Here is a 16848-nt window from a genome sequence, read left to right as displayed (position 1 = left end):
CAAGTGACAACCTTTCAAATACTTAAAGAGGGCTATCATGTCCCCTTTCCACCTCCTTTTCTCCAGGCTGAACATTCCCAAGTTCCTCAACCTATCTTCATAGGGCTTGGTCCCTTGGCCCCAGATCATCTTAGTCGCTCTCCTCTGTACCCTTTCAATTTTATTTACGTCCTTCTTGAAGTGAGGCCTTCAGAACTGCACACAGTACTCCAGGTGTGGTCTGACCAGTGCCGTATACCAGTGCATTTGCGCTGGGGCTGCTGCACATGTGCGGGGCCCCGGGCCGCCCTCTCCCGCCACTCCAGAGCAGCGGTCCGCGGCAACCGGAAGGTTGCGGACCACTGATATAGAGGTTTAAAGGTCAACACTATTATCTTGAAATATGTTTGAAACAAATTGGAAACAAATGTAGATGGACTCAATTCCATCTTTGCTTCACAAAGACTTCCCTGACCCTGCTTGCTGCCAGGCCAAGTCTCCAGCTTTAGCCGCCAGGACCTGCCAGGTAAGCTGCAGGGGGGAGGCTCTCCTTCCCTTACCCCTTATCCCCTTTCAAAGCCCATTTTTCTTAAATGGGCTTTGAAGCTAGTCTCCAGGCTGTTCCTGGAGGTTGACAACCCCCCAGTCAATGGTGTCCCTCTTTAACAAAATCTGGCCACCTTACACTAGACCCATGCCCATCGTGGCTCCTAAAAACAACAGATATAAGAAGTGGGAGCCCCCCTCTGGGAAATAATCAACCTGTCTCTTGCAATGGGAGAATTCCTGGAAGGACTAAAAGAAGCAGTGGTACGCCCATTGTTCAAAAAACCATCGCTTGACCCGCAGAAGCCTGACAATTATCGCCCCGTCTCCCACTTAGCGTTCCTGGGGAAGTTAGTTGAAAGGGCTGCAGCGGACCAAATATCAGCATTCCTGGAGGAAACTTCAGCCCTTGACCCATTTCAAGCCTGGCCATGGGGTGGAAATGGCGCTAGTCGCCCTGACAGATGACCTCCACCAGCTAGACTGAGGTGGATCAGCGCTGCTTATACTATTACATCTGTCAGCAGTGTTTGACACTGTAGATCATGAGCTCCTAGCTCACCACCTTGATGCCGGCATTTGGGGGACAGCACTCAAAAGGCTGATCTCCTTCCTCCGGGGTCACGGACAGAGGGTTGAAATAGGAGAGAGAGTATCCAACAATCATCAGCTCAAAATGTGGAGTCCCGCAGGGAGCAGTCCTCTCTCCTATTTTATTTAACATCTTCATGTGCCCTTTAGCTCAGCTGGTATGGAGGTTTGGGCTGGGTTGCCACCAATATGCAGATGATACCCAGCTCTTCCTCCTGATTGATGACCGCCCCAATTCCCCCAGATGCCTGGAAGAAGTGATGGGATGGCTCAAGCAGAGTTGTCTGAATCTCAACCCTTCAAAGACAGATATCCTGTGGGTGGGTAAGAAGGGACCAAGCGAGGAAGCATGCCTACCCAACCTGGATGGAGTGCATCTAGCAGTACCACCCCCCACAGAAACCTGGGGGTGATCCTCGACACGTCCCTTTCCATGGAGGCGCAGGTCACAAGAGTAGCATGGCAGGCCTTCTACCACCTACACCAAGCCAAACTACTAGTGCCCTACTTGGCACCAGAACACCTAGCCACAGTGATCCATGTGACGGTCACCTCTAGACTGGACTTCTGCAACTCGCTCTTTGTAGGACCCTTATCTTTGACCCAGAAAGTGCAATTGGTACAGAATGCAGCAGCCAGGATTCTCACCAATACACCGTGGAGATCTCACATCCATCCTATACTTCAACAAAACTGGATCACAATTGAATTCTGTATCAGGCTTAAGGTTTTGGTTCTTACCTTCTAGGCCATATGCAGTCTGGGCCCAGTGTACCTAAGAGACTGTCTCTCTGTCTATACCCCCAAAAGAGCAGTACGTTCTGCCACCACCAACTGGCTAGTGATCCCTGTCCTGGCCTGATGGAACGAGCTCCCTGAAGAGATCAGGGCCCTGCCTGAACTCCCACAATTCTGCAGGGCCTGCAAAAGGGAGCTCCTCCACCAGGCATTTGCCTGAGACCTACCACAGGTCCCCCCTCAGACATCCCCTCCATGTCCTGAACCAGTTTGACCTCTCTAATGGCCTTAGCTAAGTTCCTGTTCCTGTTACATTGTTGTTTAAGAGCACTGAAATTGTGTTATTTAGAACCACTGTTAGATTATTGCTGTTGTATTTGTTTATGTTATATATTAATTCACTCCACGTATCCCCCATGATGTTGTATGTAAACCACCCTAAGCCATATGGAAGGGCGGTATAGAAATAAATAAACAAACAAGTAAACAAACACACAAACAAATAAAAATGGGTAAGGTATTTTTCTGGTATATATTTTTGTTTAGATAAACCAAACCTAGAGATGAGTAGTTGGTTTCTCCCAGGAAAAAAAGAAGAAGAAGAAGATTTAGGCAGAAGATGCACTATATGGTTAAAGGTAAAGGTAAAGGCAAGCACCGAGTCCTGTCTGACCCTTGGGATGATGCCGTCCAGCATTTTCTTGGCAGACTCAATACGGGGTGGTTTGCCAGTGCCTTCCCCAGTCCTTACCATTTACCCCCCAGCAAGCTGGGTACGCATTTTACCGACCTCGGGAGGATGGAAGGCTGAGTCAACCTTGAGCCGGCTGCTGGGATTGAACTCCCAACCTCATGGACAAACAGCTTCAGACAGCATTTCTGCTGCCTTACCACTCTGCGCCACAAGAGGCTCCAGGTAAGGGGTAGAGATTATCATTATTAAACTCCCCAGCTTCATGCTTTGTTAGTTCCTGCTTTTTATAACAATGGGTATCTTCTTTGAACGTTTGGGTTGTTGTCACTCATAGACACACTGGGAAGCTCTTTTGAAACCTTGGGATCTCCCCATTGTAACAGAAGAAGGAGGAGGGGGAGGAGGAGGAGGAGGGGGAGGAGAAAAAGAAGAAGAGTTGGTTCTTATATGCCACTTTTCTCTACCCAAAGGAGTCTCAAAGTGGCTTACAGTCGCCTTCCCTTTCCTCTCCCCACAACAAACACCCTGTGAGGTAGTTGGGGCTAAGAGAGCCCTGGTGTTACTACTTGATCAGAGCAGCTTTATTAGTGCTGTGGCGAGCCCAAGGTCACCCAGCTGGCTGCATGTGCAGAATTGAATCCGGCTTGCCAGAGTCCGCACTCCTAACCACTACACCAAGCTTGCTCTCAAATGCATATATTTAAGGAACACATCCTGTGAGTTCTAACTCCAGCAGTTAGAAAATTTCTCAGTCCTTTGCTAAAGAGTTACTGTGATGTCCAATATTCCTTAAAACTAATTTTCTTTTGCTGGTTAAATTGCAATTGAGAGAAAGTTTGCCACTGTGTGCAAATATCTTTTGCTGTGTCCAAGGCATTATCTCATACCTGCTGAAGGCCTGTCTGGAAGAACAAGCAATATTTATCCATCAAAGTGCTTTCTGACCCCCTTTCTTCTCAGAATGCAGCTATCATTAAAACCATGCCAAACAGAACAGCTTTGTTTCCTGCGAACACTAAAAAATATTTACCAAGTTCAAATGACTTGTCCCTTGAAGCAGCCAGACTCTCCTGAATAACTGACCTTAACCCTTTTTCAAAACATCAAGAGAAGGAAGATGGGCTGAGTCTGGCAGACTGCTAATTGAAAGGGCAATGCAAACCTAGTGGCGCTAACTTGAGACTGGCGCAGTTGTGGTCCTAACTGAATTGACCCAAACTGAAAGCAGAGTAGATTGGATTAAGATTGTTCTAATAGATAGATGGGTGGGTGGATGACAGATGGATGGACAGATAGACAGAGTGAGTAAGACAGAGAGAGAAAGAGAGAGAGAATTGAGTACAGAACTTCAGCCACATAAAATTTGTTAACAAATGCAAGTGCAAAATATTTCAGATATAATATAAAATATAAATATTTTGCTGTACTCTAGGGAAGTACAGCAAAAATAAATTTTAGAATTTGAAGTTTGATAACTAAATAAATGCCAGCAAATTTGGAAAACTCAACAATGGCCACAGGATTGGAAAAGGTCAGTTTACATTCCAATCCCAAAGAAGGGCAATGCCAAAGAATGTTCAAACTACCGCACCACTGCACTCATTTCTCATGCTAGCAAAGGTATGCTCAAAATCCTACAAGCTAGGCTCCAGCAATATGTGGACCGAGAACTTCCAGAAGTACAGGCAGGATTTCGAAGAGGCAGATGAACTAGGGATCAAATCGCCAACATACGCTGGATCATGGAGAAAGCTAGGGAGTTCCAGAAGAACATCTACTTCTGCTTCATTGACTATGCTAAAACCTTTGATTGTGTGGAGCACAACAAATTGTGGCAAGTTCTTAAAGAGATGGGAATACCAGAGCACAGAGCATCTTATTTGTCTCTTGAGAAACCTATATGGAGGTCAAGAAGCAACAGTAACAACTGAGCATGGAATCACTGATTGGTTCAAAATTGAGAAAGGAGTTCGGCAAGGCTGTATGCTGTCGCCTTGCCTATTTAACTTGTATGCGGAGCACATCATGAGAAAGGCGGGATTAGAGGAGTCACAAATTGGGATCAAGATTGCAGGGAGAAATATCAACAATCTCAGATATGCAGATGATACCACTCTAATGGCAGAAATTGAAGAGGAACTAAAGAGCCTGTTGATGCAAGTGGAGGAGGAGAGTGCAAAAGTTTGCTTGAAACTCAACATCAAGAAAACGAAGATCATGGCATCCAGCCCTCTCAATTCCTGGCAAATAGATGGGGAAGAAATGGAAGTAGTGACAGATTTTATTGTCCTGGGCTCCAAGATCACTGCAGATGGGGACTGCAGAAAAGAAATTAAAAGACGCTTGCTCCTGAGGAAGAAAGCTATGGCAAATCTAGACAGCATCCTAAAAAGCAGAGACATCACCCTCCCAACAAAAGTGCGTCTAGTCAAGGCTATGGTCTTCCCAATTGCAATGTGTGGCTGCAAAAGTTGGACCATAAGGAAGGCCGAGCGTCAAAGAATTGAGGCTTTTGAACTCTGGTGCTGGAGAAGACTCTTGTGAGTCCCTTGGACTGCAAGGTGAACAAACCGGTCAGTCCTAGAGGAGATCAGCCCTGACTGCTCCTTAGAAGGCCAGATCCTGAAGATGAAACTCAAATACTTTGGCCACCTGATGAGAAGGAAGGAGAAGGAGCCTAATGCTGGGAGCGATTGAGGGCAAAAGAAGAAGGGGACGACAGAGAATGAGGTGGCTGGATGGAGTCACGGAAGCAGTCGGTGCAAACTTAAATGGACTCCGGGGAATGGTAAAGGACAGGAAGGCCTGGAGGATCATTGTCCATGGGGTCGCGATGGGTCGGACACGACTTCACACCTAAAAACAGCAACAACAAACTAAATAAAATGCATACAAGATTAAAAATGTGACATACACATATGAAAATTAAAAGTTAACATTTTAAAAAACTTGGTTATTTTTCAAGACTGTAGAACCACAGAAACGCACTAATAGCAGCAGCACAGAACATAGCAACGTAGGGTTGTGCGCAGCCGCACACCCTCCCCTCCCCCCCCCGTGAGATGCTGGCTGCGGCAGCCTGGAGCGGCCAATTCGGACACAGCCGCGCACAACCCTAATGTAGAGAGGTTTTCATTGTGAAGAAGTTTCTTAACTTTACCCATTGAGGAAAGTCTTTGGCATCTGTCTAATTCACTTGTTTCTTTCTGGCCATTAAGCTTCAAAATCCTATTCAGGGGGGGAAGGGCTTTTTAAAAAATGTACTTCAATATTTAAAAATCTTTGCCCTCCTTGCCTGAGATAGCCAATAATAAATAAAAGGTTACCAATTTTATAAAATGTGTGTGTACATGTAAGTACCCTATTAAAATTAATTTAAACTCGGTTAACTGAAATAGCAAGAGACTTTAGTAGAATTTTAAAAGAACAATGCCTAAAATCAGCATTAAACGAGACTGATTGTGACCCCATAGCTGTCTGTCTTTTTCCACCTGTCTGTCATGAAGATTAAGGTGCGATACATATGCATGCTACTCAGAACTCTTGGTGGGGAAGGAGGGGTTTAAAAATGTTACCATCCAGTGAGTGGACGGAGGCCATGAGGAGCAAAACATTATTCTTAAGATTTCACTGAATAATCTTTTTGACTGTCCCCATGACATCTGGTCTTCCTGCCTGGCTTGAAGGCAGCGGAGGACCCGTTACTATGAATCCTAGGCAATTTGGTGAAATCTATCTGCAGAGGCCATCTGGAGTGGCTTTAATTTAATTTGGGAATACCTGTTTGGCTCTTTTGTAATCACTTAGAAGAGATTGTCATCTTTCATTACTGCATTAACCTTTAGAACTAAGACCGCACAGGGTCCATGGGCTGAAGATGAAAATGGGGGGGGGGGTTGCGGGTGGGTGGGAGGGCAGGGTCTAGGGAGAGATGTTCATGTGCTGAACTGTTAAATATGTTTTGCCATGAAACCTGACTTAACTAAAAATAATTATTGTGATAACCATCTTTCATGAAATGGGCATTGATAAGGAAATAGAATAATAGAATCATAGTGTTGGAAGGGGTCCTACAGGCCATCTAGTCCAACCCCGTGTTCAATGCAGGATCAGCCTAAAGCATCCTGATATCTGTCCAACCACTGCTTAAAGTCCGTCAGTGAGGGGGAGTTCACTCCTTTCTGAGGCAGCCTATTCCACTGCAAACTACTCTGGTTGTGACAGTTTTTCCACCTGATACTTAGCTGGTACTATGCTACATATAGTTTAAACCCATTACTGCAAGTTCTATTTTCTGTGGTCAACAGGAACCGCTCTCTGTCCTCCAAGTGACACCCTTTCAGATACTTAAAGAGAGCAGTCATATCCCCTCTCAGCCTCGTGTTCTCCTCTGCACCCTCTCGATTTTGTCCACATCCTTTTTGAATTGAGGCCTCCTCCTAAACTGCACTTAATACTTCAAGTCTAGTCTGACCAACGTGGTATACAGCAGGACTGACATCTTGTGATTCTGATGTGATGCCTCTGCTGATACAACCCAAGGATACCTTTTCCTTATTTACGGCCACATCATACTGTCTGCTCATATTTAGCTTACAGTCCACATGTATTATTACTGCTACCACTACTATTTATTTATTTATTTATTTATTTATTTATGCTCAAAGAACTTTCCGGAGAACTTGCAGAACCCTTGTCCATCATCTTCGGGACCTCTTTAAGGACTGGAGATGTCCCGGTGGACTGGAAGAGAGTAAACGTTATTCTGATCTTCAAAAAAGGGAGGAAGGATGACCCGGGAAACTACAGACCAGTGAGTCTGACCTCTGTTGTGGGGAAGATAATGGAGCAGATATTAAAGGGAGCGATCTGCAGGACAATTTGGTGATCCAAGGAAATCAGCTTGGATTTGTCTCCAACAGGTCCTGTCAGACCAACCTGGGTGTAAGCTGCACGGAGCTTTTATTGCACTTCCAGGTCGATTCAGTCCCTGCCTTCTACACGGAATGCGATTTCCGTTTTGAATTGGGGCGATTTAAATATTCCCTCTGCAACAGAAATGATTGATCCAGAGTGACCCTACCTTTTCTTCGCGATTTCCTGGAGTGCTTTTAACCCTGGATAAATTAAAAATCGCATTCCTAAAACGTGCAGCTGTTTGCGTTTCCCTCAAACTAAAAGCTGCCAAGCCTCCAATTGGTAAGGGAGTCCGTTCAAATGCTTCTGGTTACGAAACTTTCCTCCCAAGATGTATTGTTTCTTTGTTTCCCTCTGGAATTTGTTTCCCTCTGAATTTGCCTCTTCTCTGAGAAGCTGCTGGCTAGCTGGCTTTCGTTTTTCTTTTTTAATGAACGTTATTGCAAACTCGGGGAGGGAAAGGGAGGGAAAGGGAGGGGGTGGCGTTTACCTTCCAGTATCTGCAATTTAGACAAGCCTCCTATTTCAAAAGGACGGCTGCAAGCTTTCCCTGCTGGTATTAGCAAGAGAAAGCACAAGGAGCCGGCTCCCGGCTCCCCTCCCCCCCCCCCAGCCTCCAGCTGATTCTCCACCGGCAGTGAAACGGAGGAGAAATCCTCCGCACTCCCCGAATCAAGTGCAGAGCACTTTCTGTTTCAAATCAGGGGAAAATAATCAGGAAGACCCGAGTTCAAATCGATCTGAATTCAACAGGACTAAATAAAGTAAGTGCAGATTCAGCCCAGGTTTCCTTTTTTGACCAAGTGACAGGTTTGCTGGATCGGGGAAATTCGGTTGATGTCGTTTACTTGGATTTTAGTAAAGCTTTTGATAAGGTTCCCCATGATGTTCTGATGGATAAATTGAAGGACTGCAATCTGGATTTTCAGATAGGTGGAAGGGAATTGGTTAGAAAACCGCACTCAAAGAGTTGTTGTCAATGGTGTTTCATCAGACTGGAGGGAGGTGAGTAGTGGGGTACCTCAGGGCTCGGTGCTCAGTCCAGTACTTTTTAACATATTTATTAATGATCTAGATGAGGGGGTGGAAGGACTACTCATCAAGTTTGCAGATGACACCAAATTGGGAGGACTGGCAAATACTCCGGAAGATAGAGACAGAGTTCAACGAGATCTGAACACAATGGAAAAATGAGCAAATGAGAACAAGATGCAATTTAATAAAGATAAGTGTTCTGCATCTGGGTCAGAAAAATGAAAATTATGCCTACTGGATGGGGAATACGCTTCTAGGTAATACTGTGTGTGAACGAGACTTTGGGGTACTTGTGGTTTGTAAGCTAAACATGAGTAGGCAGTGTGATGCAGCGGTAAAAATGGCGAATGCCATTTTGGGCTGTATCAACAGGGGCATTACATCAAAATCACAAGATGATTTTGTGATAGCCTGTATGGCCCCTTCCAACTCTATGATTCTAGGATTTTATGATTTATTAATTACCTGCCTCTCCCAAGCAGGCTTGCGGTAGGTTACAGATGTCCAGTTAAAAAACCCCATTAAAATGGACAAAAAATATAATACAATAGACCAACCCAACAACATCGCGGAGAACCCCCCCCCCATCCCCAAACCCTACCTCTAGAGGGAGGAGGCAGGAGAGATGAAGTAATCAAGTTGCCGCTTAACTCCAGGCTGCCCCATCGATCTTCCCCCATTGCCCCAGCCTCAACCATAGACCTGGCAGAAGAGCTCCGTTTTGCAGGCCCTGAGGAATGCTGGAAGGGCCCACAGCTCACCCGGGAGTTCATTTCACCAGGACGGGGCCAGGATCAAAAAGGCTTTTGGCCCTGGTTGAGGCCAGGCGTGTTTCTTTGCATCCGGTAACAACCAGTAAATTCTCACCCACAGAGTATAAGGCCGTGCGGGGGGCATAGGATGATAGGCAGTCCCTCAGGTATGTAGGTCCCAACCCGTGTTATGCCTTAAAGGTTAAAACCAAAATGAACCAGACCCAGACAGCAGCTGGCAACCAGTGCAGCTGCCTAAGCACAGGCTGCACTTGGGGCCTCCACGGTGTTCCTGTGAGGACCCTAGCAGCTGCATTTTGTACCAGCTGGAATCTCCAGATCAAGGACAGGGGCAGGCCAGCGCAGAGCGAGTTACAGAAATATATTCTGCAGGTGACCGTTGCATCGATCACCGTGGCCAGGTGTTCAGAGGACAAGTAGGATGCTAGTGGAGAAGATGGTAAAATGCCTGCTGGCTGGCTTCTTAACCTGAGCCTCCATAGTTTGGAAGGCATCAAGGGTCACACCCAAGTTCCTGGCCTAGGACACGGTCGTAAGTTGCGTCCCTGCCAGGGTTGGTAATCATGCTTCCTGGCCTGCCCCCTTACCTCCTAGCCACAGAAGCTTGTCTTGGAGGGGTTGAGTTTCAGATGACTCTGCTTAAGCCATTCAGTCACCACGTCCAAACATCTGGTGAATGGTTCTGGGGGGGAGTCTGGGTGGCCGTCTATGAGAAGATAGAGCTGGATGTCATCTACATATTGATGACAACCCAGCCTGAATCTATGTACCAGCTGGGCCAGAGGGCACATAAAGATGTTAAATAGCATGGGGAGAGACCCCTGAGGGACCCCACACGAGAGTCTATAGGACCACGAGAACTCATCCCCCACAACTACCCTCTGGGTCCAATTATGGATAATCTCATTCCCAAAATCTCATTCACACACAGCTGAATCACACACAGTAACTTCTTACAGGGGTAGTCCCCTGTAGTGATTTCCCCACCTCAACCTACACAGTGCCAAGATGCACAATAAAATCAGAGTCCAGTAGCACCTTTAAGACCAACAAAGATTTATTCAGGGTGTGAGCTTTCGAGTGCAAGCACTCTGCGTCAGACGAAAGCTCACGCCTTGAATAACTTTTTGTTGGTCTTAAAGGTGCTTCTGGACTCCGATTTTATTGTGCTACTTCAGACCAACACGGCTACCCATTTGAATCAGTGCCAAGATGGTAATCCCTTTATCTTATGGCAGTCAAGATTGGTGACATCTCCAGATAGAGTTTGGGATAAATCCTGCCAACAGGAAAAATAACTTATTGCCTGTTCTGAGGAGAAGGGCTCTCCTTGTGAAAGGCAAGGATCCAACCAGTTGCAAGGTTGCAATTGTCCATGATGACCCAGGCTAGACCAATCTCCATAGATCTCTGTAGTCTGGAGAACAGTTGTCCTTCCTGGAGAACTCCAGTCTCCATATGGAGGTTAGCAACCCAAGGACGATGAGATCAACCAGGCTACTCACTCCAGGTTGCAAAGGAGGGGAGCTGCTAAGAGGAGTGTCCGGTAGCCATTGGCTTCTGCCATGGATTGCTTGACCAGAGCCCCACAACTCTCCATGGAGAATTGCTCATGCCCCTACCTTTCTGTCCCTATGCCCTGGGCCAGATGGTTCTTAATCACACCTTCAGGTGTTTTGTCTATTTCCTTCCCGCCTGGAGGTTCTAGCTGTAAACAGTAATATCTTTTAAAGGTAAGAACTATCCTCTGTGAACCTGAACTGTGTATCGGCAGTGTTGGGGATTTGCCTCCATAATTGCCTTTTGATGCATTTGTCTTTAGCATCGCAGGAGTCCTGTGATGCTGTTGGTTCTTCTCTGAAATAAACTACTAATTTGTTTTTGCCGAAGTTCTGAGTTTACCTATTTTGGGCAGATTTACATGACAAGGAAGAGGACCCAAGGTGTTCTTAGATTCTCTTCCTTCTCCATTTGAGGCCATGTGGGTGGCATCTAATGTGGAAGTGAATGGGAGGAGATGGCCAAGAGTGCACTTTCCCCAGATTGATCATCAGTGTCCCCAACTCCTCCCAGAAAGAAGATTGCAAGCCTAAATGTAGCTAGTAATGAGCTCTGTAGGAAAGCAAAATCAAATTATGCCCTAGTGCTTTGAGTGAAGTTTAGATTTTAGAAGCAGCTGTGAATATTGACTATATTTTAAGTGCATACGATAGAAGGGCTTGAAATGGAATTTAAATCTCTTGATTGATGCCCCTAATAAGCTAATCAAACATTTCTTTCCTTAATTCTTGATGGATGGAGTGTGTTGGGAGGGAGGCTGTCCTTCCATTCATTTTTTGTTTTCGGACTTGTTAACAACCCACCTGACTGTGTTTCACATGCCAAAGAGATGTTGTGGGGCATTTGGAGCAAGAGCTCTCTTAATGAGATTGAGCGCCATTTGTTTAAAAGACAAATCTCTCCCCTTCTGCTCTCCAGACAGGATACTTAATTTAAATGGCTGAATCAAAACAAAATGCTGCTTTCCCTTCCAGGTACGCAATCATTTCATTACATCATCTTGAAATGGTAGAGAATGCAAACTGTATGCATTTAGGGCTTTCTGATTACTATTTACATTCTGAAATGTTCCAGAGGTTTTGAATATACATATGCATGTGTGCATGCATAAAGTGCAGGTCAAATTATAGGCAACTTATGAAGACTCCAGCAAGGGGCTTTCAAGGCAAACAAGGAGCAGAGTGGCATGACCCTGGGGTACAGTTCCAAAAATCCCTCGAACACACACAAATCCCTGCCATTGGGGAAATCTAAGGTAGTATTTTTAGGCCAAGGCAGCAACTACAAGTAATCACCATCAACAGATTGTTGTTGTTAGGTGCGAAGTCGTGTCCGACCCATTGTGACCCCATGGACAATGATCCTCCAGGCCTTCCTGTCCTCTACTATTCCCCAGAGTCCATTTAAGTTTGCACCCACTGCTTCAGTGACTCCATCCAGCCACCCCACATTAGGCTCTTCTCCAGGGAGTCCTTCCTTCTCATGAGGTGGCCAAAGTATTTCCGTTTCATCTTCAGGTTTTGGCCTTCTAAGGAGCAGTCAGGGCTGATCTCCTCTTGGACTGACCGGTTTGTTCACCTTGCAGGCCAAGGGACTCGCAAGAGTCTTTTCCCGCATCAGAGTTCAAAAGCCTCAATTCTTTGACGCTCGGCCTTCCTTATGGTCCAACATTCACAGCCATACATTGCAACTGGAAATACCATAGCCTTGACTAGACGCACTTTTGTTGGCAGGGTGATGTCTCTGCTTTTTAGGATGCTGTCTAGATTTGCCATAGCTTTCCTCCTCAGGAGTCTTTTAATTTCTTTGCTGCTGTCCCCATCTGCAGTGATCTTGGAGCCCAGGACAATAAAATCTGTCACTACTTCCATTTCTTCCCCATCTATTTGCCAGGAATTGAGAGGGCCGGATGCCATTGCTTTAGGATGGTTAGGGCTGATCCTGCGTTGAGCAGGGGTTTGGACTAGATGGCCTGTATGGCCACTTCCAACTCTATGATTCTATGATTCTTTGATCTTTCATTTTCTTGATGTTGAGTTTCAAGCGAACTTTTGCACCCTCCTCCTTCACCCACATCAAGAGGCTCTTTAGTTCCTCTTTGCTTTCTGCCATTAGAGTGATATCATCTGCATATCTGAGATTGTTGATATTTCTCCCTGCAATCTGAATCCCAATTTGTGACTCATCTAACCCTGCCTTTCTCATTATGTGCTCCACATACAAGTTAAATAGGCAAGGAGACAGTATACAGCCTTGCCGAACTCCTTTGAACCAATCAGTGATTCCATGCCCGGTTCTCACTGTTGCTTCTTGACCTGCATATAGGTTTCTCAAAAAACGGATAAGATGCTCTGGTATTCCCATTTCTTTAAGAACTTGCCACAATTTGTTGTGCTCCACACAATCAAAGGCTTTAGCATAGTCAATGAAGCAGAAGTAGATTTTCTTCTGGAACTCCCTAGCTTTCTCCATGATCCAGCTTATTTTGGCAATTTGATCTCTAGTTCGTCTGCCTCTTCAAAATCCTGCCTGTACTTCTGGAAGTTCTCGGTCCACATATTACTGGAGCCTAGCTTGTAGGATTTTGAGCATAACGTTGCTAACATGAGAAATGTGTGCAATGGTGCGATAGTTTGAACATTCTTTGGCAGTGCCCTTCTTTGGGATTGGAATGTAAACTGTCCTTTTCCAATCCTGTGGCCATTGTTGAGTTTTCCAAATTTGCTCACATTTATTTATCAAACTTCAAATTTTAAAATTTAGTTTTGCTGTACTTCCCTAGAGTACAGCAAAATGTTTATATTTTATATTATATCCTGAAATATCTTGCACTTGCATTTGTTAACAAATTTTATATGGCTGAAGTTCTGTACTCAGTTCTCTCTCCCTCTCTCTGTCTCTCTCTGTCTTACTCACTCTGTCTATCTGTCCATCCATCTGTCCATCCATCTGGAGCCTAGCTTGTAGGATTTTGAGCGTAACTTTGCTACCATGAGAAGTGCGTGCAATGGTGTGGTAGTTTGAACATTCTTTGGCATTGCCCTTCTTTGGGATTGGAATGTATACTGACCTTTTTCAATCTTGTGGCCACTGCTGAGTTTTCCAAATTTGCTGGCATATTGAATATAGCACTTTTACTGCATCGTCTTTTAAGATTTTGAATAGTTCAACTGTAATGCTGTCACCGTCACTAGCTTTATTGTTGCTCAGACTTTCTAAGGCAAATTTGACTTCACTTTCCAGTATGTTTGGCTCCAGGTCAGTGACTACCCCCTCGTGGTTATCAGGGATATTAAGCTTGCTCTTGTATAGTTCTTCTGTATACTTTTGCCACGTTTGTTTAATCTCTTCTGCTTTTGTTAGGTCTCTACCATTTTGGTCCTTTATCATACCCATCTTTGCATGAAATGTTCTCTTCATATCTCCAGTTTTTTTTAAGAGATCTCTGGTCCTCCCTGTTCTGTTGTTTTCTTCTATTTGTTTGCACTGTTCATTTAAGAAGGCATTCTTATCTCTTCTAGCTATTCTCTGGTATTCAGCATTCAGTTGGGTGTATTTTTCTCTTTCTCCCTTGCCTTTCACTTCCCTTCTCTCCTCAGCTATTTGTAAAGCTTCCTCAGGCAGCCATTTTGCTTTCTTGGATTTCTTTTTCTTTGGGATGGCTTTAGTTCTTCAGGCACTCTGCCTATCAGATCTAATTCCTTAAAACTATTTGTCACCTCTACTGTATATTCGTTAGGGATATGATTTAGTTTATACCTGAGTGGCCTAGTGCTTTTCCCTACTTTCTTCAATTTGAGCCTAAACTTTGCAACAAGAAGCTGATCATCTGAACCACAATCAGCTCCTGGTCTTGTTTTTACTGTCTGTATAGAACTTCTCCATCTTTGGCTGCAGAGCACATAGTCAATCTGATTTCTGTGTTGACCTTCTGGTGTTGTCCATGTGTAGAGTTGTCTCTTGGGTCAACAGATAGGCATTGTCAAATACAGGGGACAAAAGGAAACTTGTCGAGTTATAACCTGTGACCCTACACCTCCCTTAACCCAAATCCAGGTGAGAAGCTTGCTTTCCCAGAGCAGATCAAACCCAGAGTTTGATCTAACAGAGCATCAAACAGGAGACAGTTTCTTCAGGTGGTCGCAAAAGATGGAATTGTGCTCTTTTCCATGATGTATCTGCTGGCAGGTCTTGGAATTTTTGTGCTTCTTGATCCACCAAGCTCAGCAGCTTCGCTTTAAGCTTTTTGAGTGGAGTATTTCTTGCAGCCTTACTGTCATAGCCCACAAAGATGTCTCTTGGTTGCTTCTTGCGTGCGGTCGCCTTTGAGTAGACTCTGTATACTTTGTCAATCTGAATCTCTACCTCCTCTAAGTAGTCACTTGGAGGAGGGCAGGATGCTGTTTCTGTTGGCTCAGCAGTGGAATAGGCTGCCTAAGTAGGTGGTGAGTTCCCCCTCACTGGCAGTCTTCAAGAAAAGGTTGGATACACACTTTTCTTGGATACTTTAGGATGCTTTGGTCTGATCCTGCGTTGAGCAGGGGGTTGGACTAGATGGCCAGCATTGCCCCTTCCAACTCTATGGTTCTATGATTCTATGATTCTAGTCTTCCAGGCTTTCGGTGATTTCCTTCCTTAGGTCTGTTTTCCCAAATTCTTCTGAGACGCCTTTGATTTTTACGCTCCTAGCTTTAGATTCTACTTCCAGGGCTTCGGGTTTATCTTCTTCCACTCTCTCCCACTCCTGTTGATTAACTTCCAGACATTGGATTCTTGTTTGGTGTGTTGCCACCTGAGTTGTGTTTTCATCAGCTGTTTTTTTCAAACCGTCAATTCTGTCTGAGAGCTCTTTCTTGGTATCTTGTATTTCCTTTTCAATCTTTTTTACTACTTTAAGTATCTCTGAGTTGTCTTTGTATAACAAACGAAACATCTGTGCATTAGTTAAATTTTCCATTGCCGTAAACAGTCACAGATCACAGATGCGTCTCCTGAGAGTTCGGGCAATCAGAAATTATCACTTAGTCAATCTCCATATTCTGTCAACATCACCAGCTGAGCTCTCCTTAACAAATTCCAAAATTCTTTCTTTTGTTTGTTTTAACGAGTGTATTTAGCTGGCTTGCCTCCCATCCGAAGAAAGAATTCCCTTGTAAATTGGTTAGGGGGGAAGAAGGGGGGCAGTGCCTGGATTTAAGAAAGAGGAAAGCAAACAGAAAACTCACAGTCTTTGCATTGTTAGTTCATCAGACTTCGGCTTTTAAGCTGTAAAGAGATAATCTGGGAAGAAAGCAGGATTTTATGTGGCTGGTCGTTTCAAGTTTGGAAATTTGTTTACGACAAGGACGCCATTATGGCCTCGAGCACAGGCAGCGGTGATCCAGAGAACTTAGTCTCCGCGGATCTGTAGGACCCTCAGGATGCCATTCCCGGTCCCTGGGGTGACCAGCGAGCGAGATTTGCACATCCCACTCAGGTCAGCCAGGTGCTTCTGCTCCTGGCCCTCTGCTTGGCTCGAGAGCTCGTTGCAGAACGGGCTAGCACGGCGCCATCTTCAGTTGTGGAGCAATTACTTGGTCTTTCTTGGGAAAGACAGCAGCAACTTTTAGTATAGGGCCAATATACGATGGGAACTGACTATATATTACTTAAGATAATAACAGATAATATTCTCATATGTATCAACAATTACTTTGCTAAGAAAGACAGCAGTAACTTTTAGATTAGGACTAACATGTGATGGGAACTGAATATGTACTTTTTAAGATAATAACAGACTATACTCTCACATGTATCAACTATTATTTTGCTAGCTGATTGTTGTTTTTTTCCCCTTTCATCTTTTTGTAAGTGCTTTATATACAATAAAAATAAATGAAATATATATAAAAAAACAGGAGAGAGTTTGTCTACCACGCACCCAGGTGCAAGAGCCAAGGCATTCCAAAGGGGAACTAAGATAAAGAGTCGACAGAGACTCTCTGAAGTGTAAAGCGGGGAGGGAGGAAGGATGGC

This window comes from Paroedura picta, unplaced genomic scaffold, assembly GCF_049243985.1.
Source record: "Paroedura picta isolate Pp20150507F unplaced genomic scaffold, Ppicta_v3.0 Ppicta_v3_sca19, whole genome shotgun sequence".
NCBI lineage: Eukaryota > Metazoa > Chordata > Lepidosauria > Squamata > Gekkonidae > Paroedura > Paroedura picta.
Note: the sequence above shows the minus strand (reverse complement) of the source record.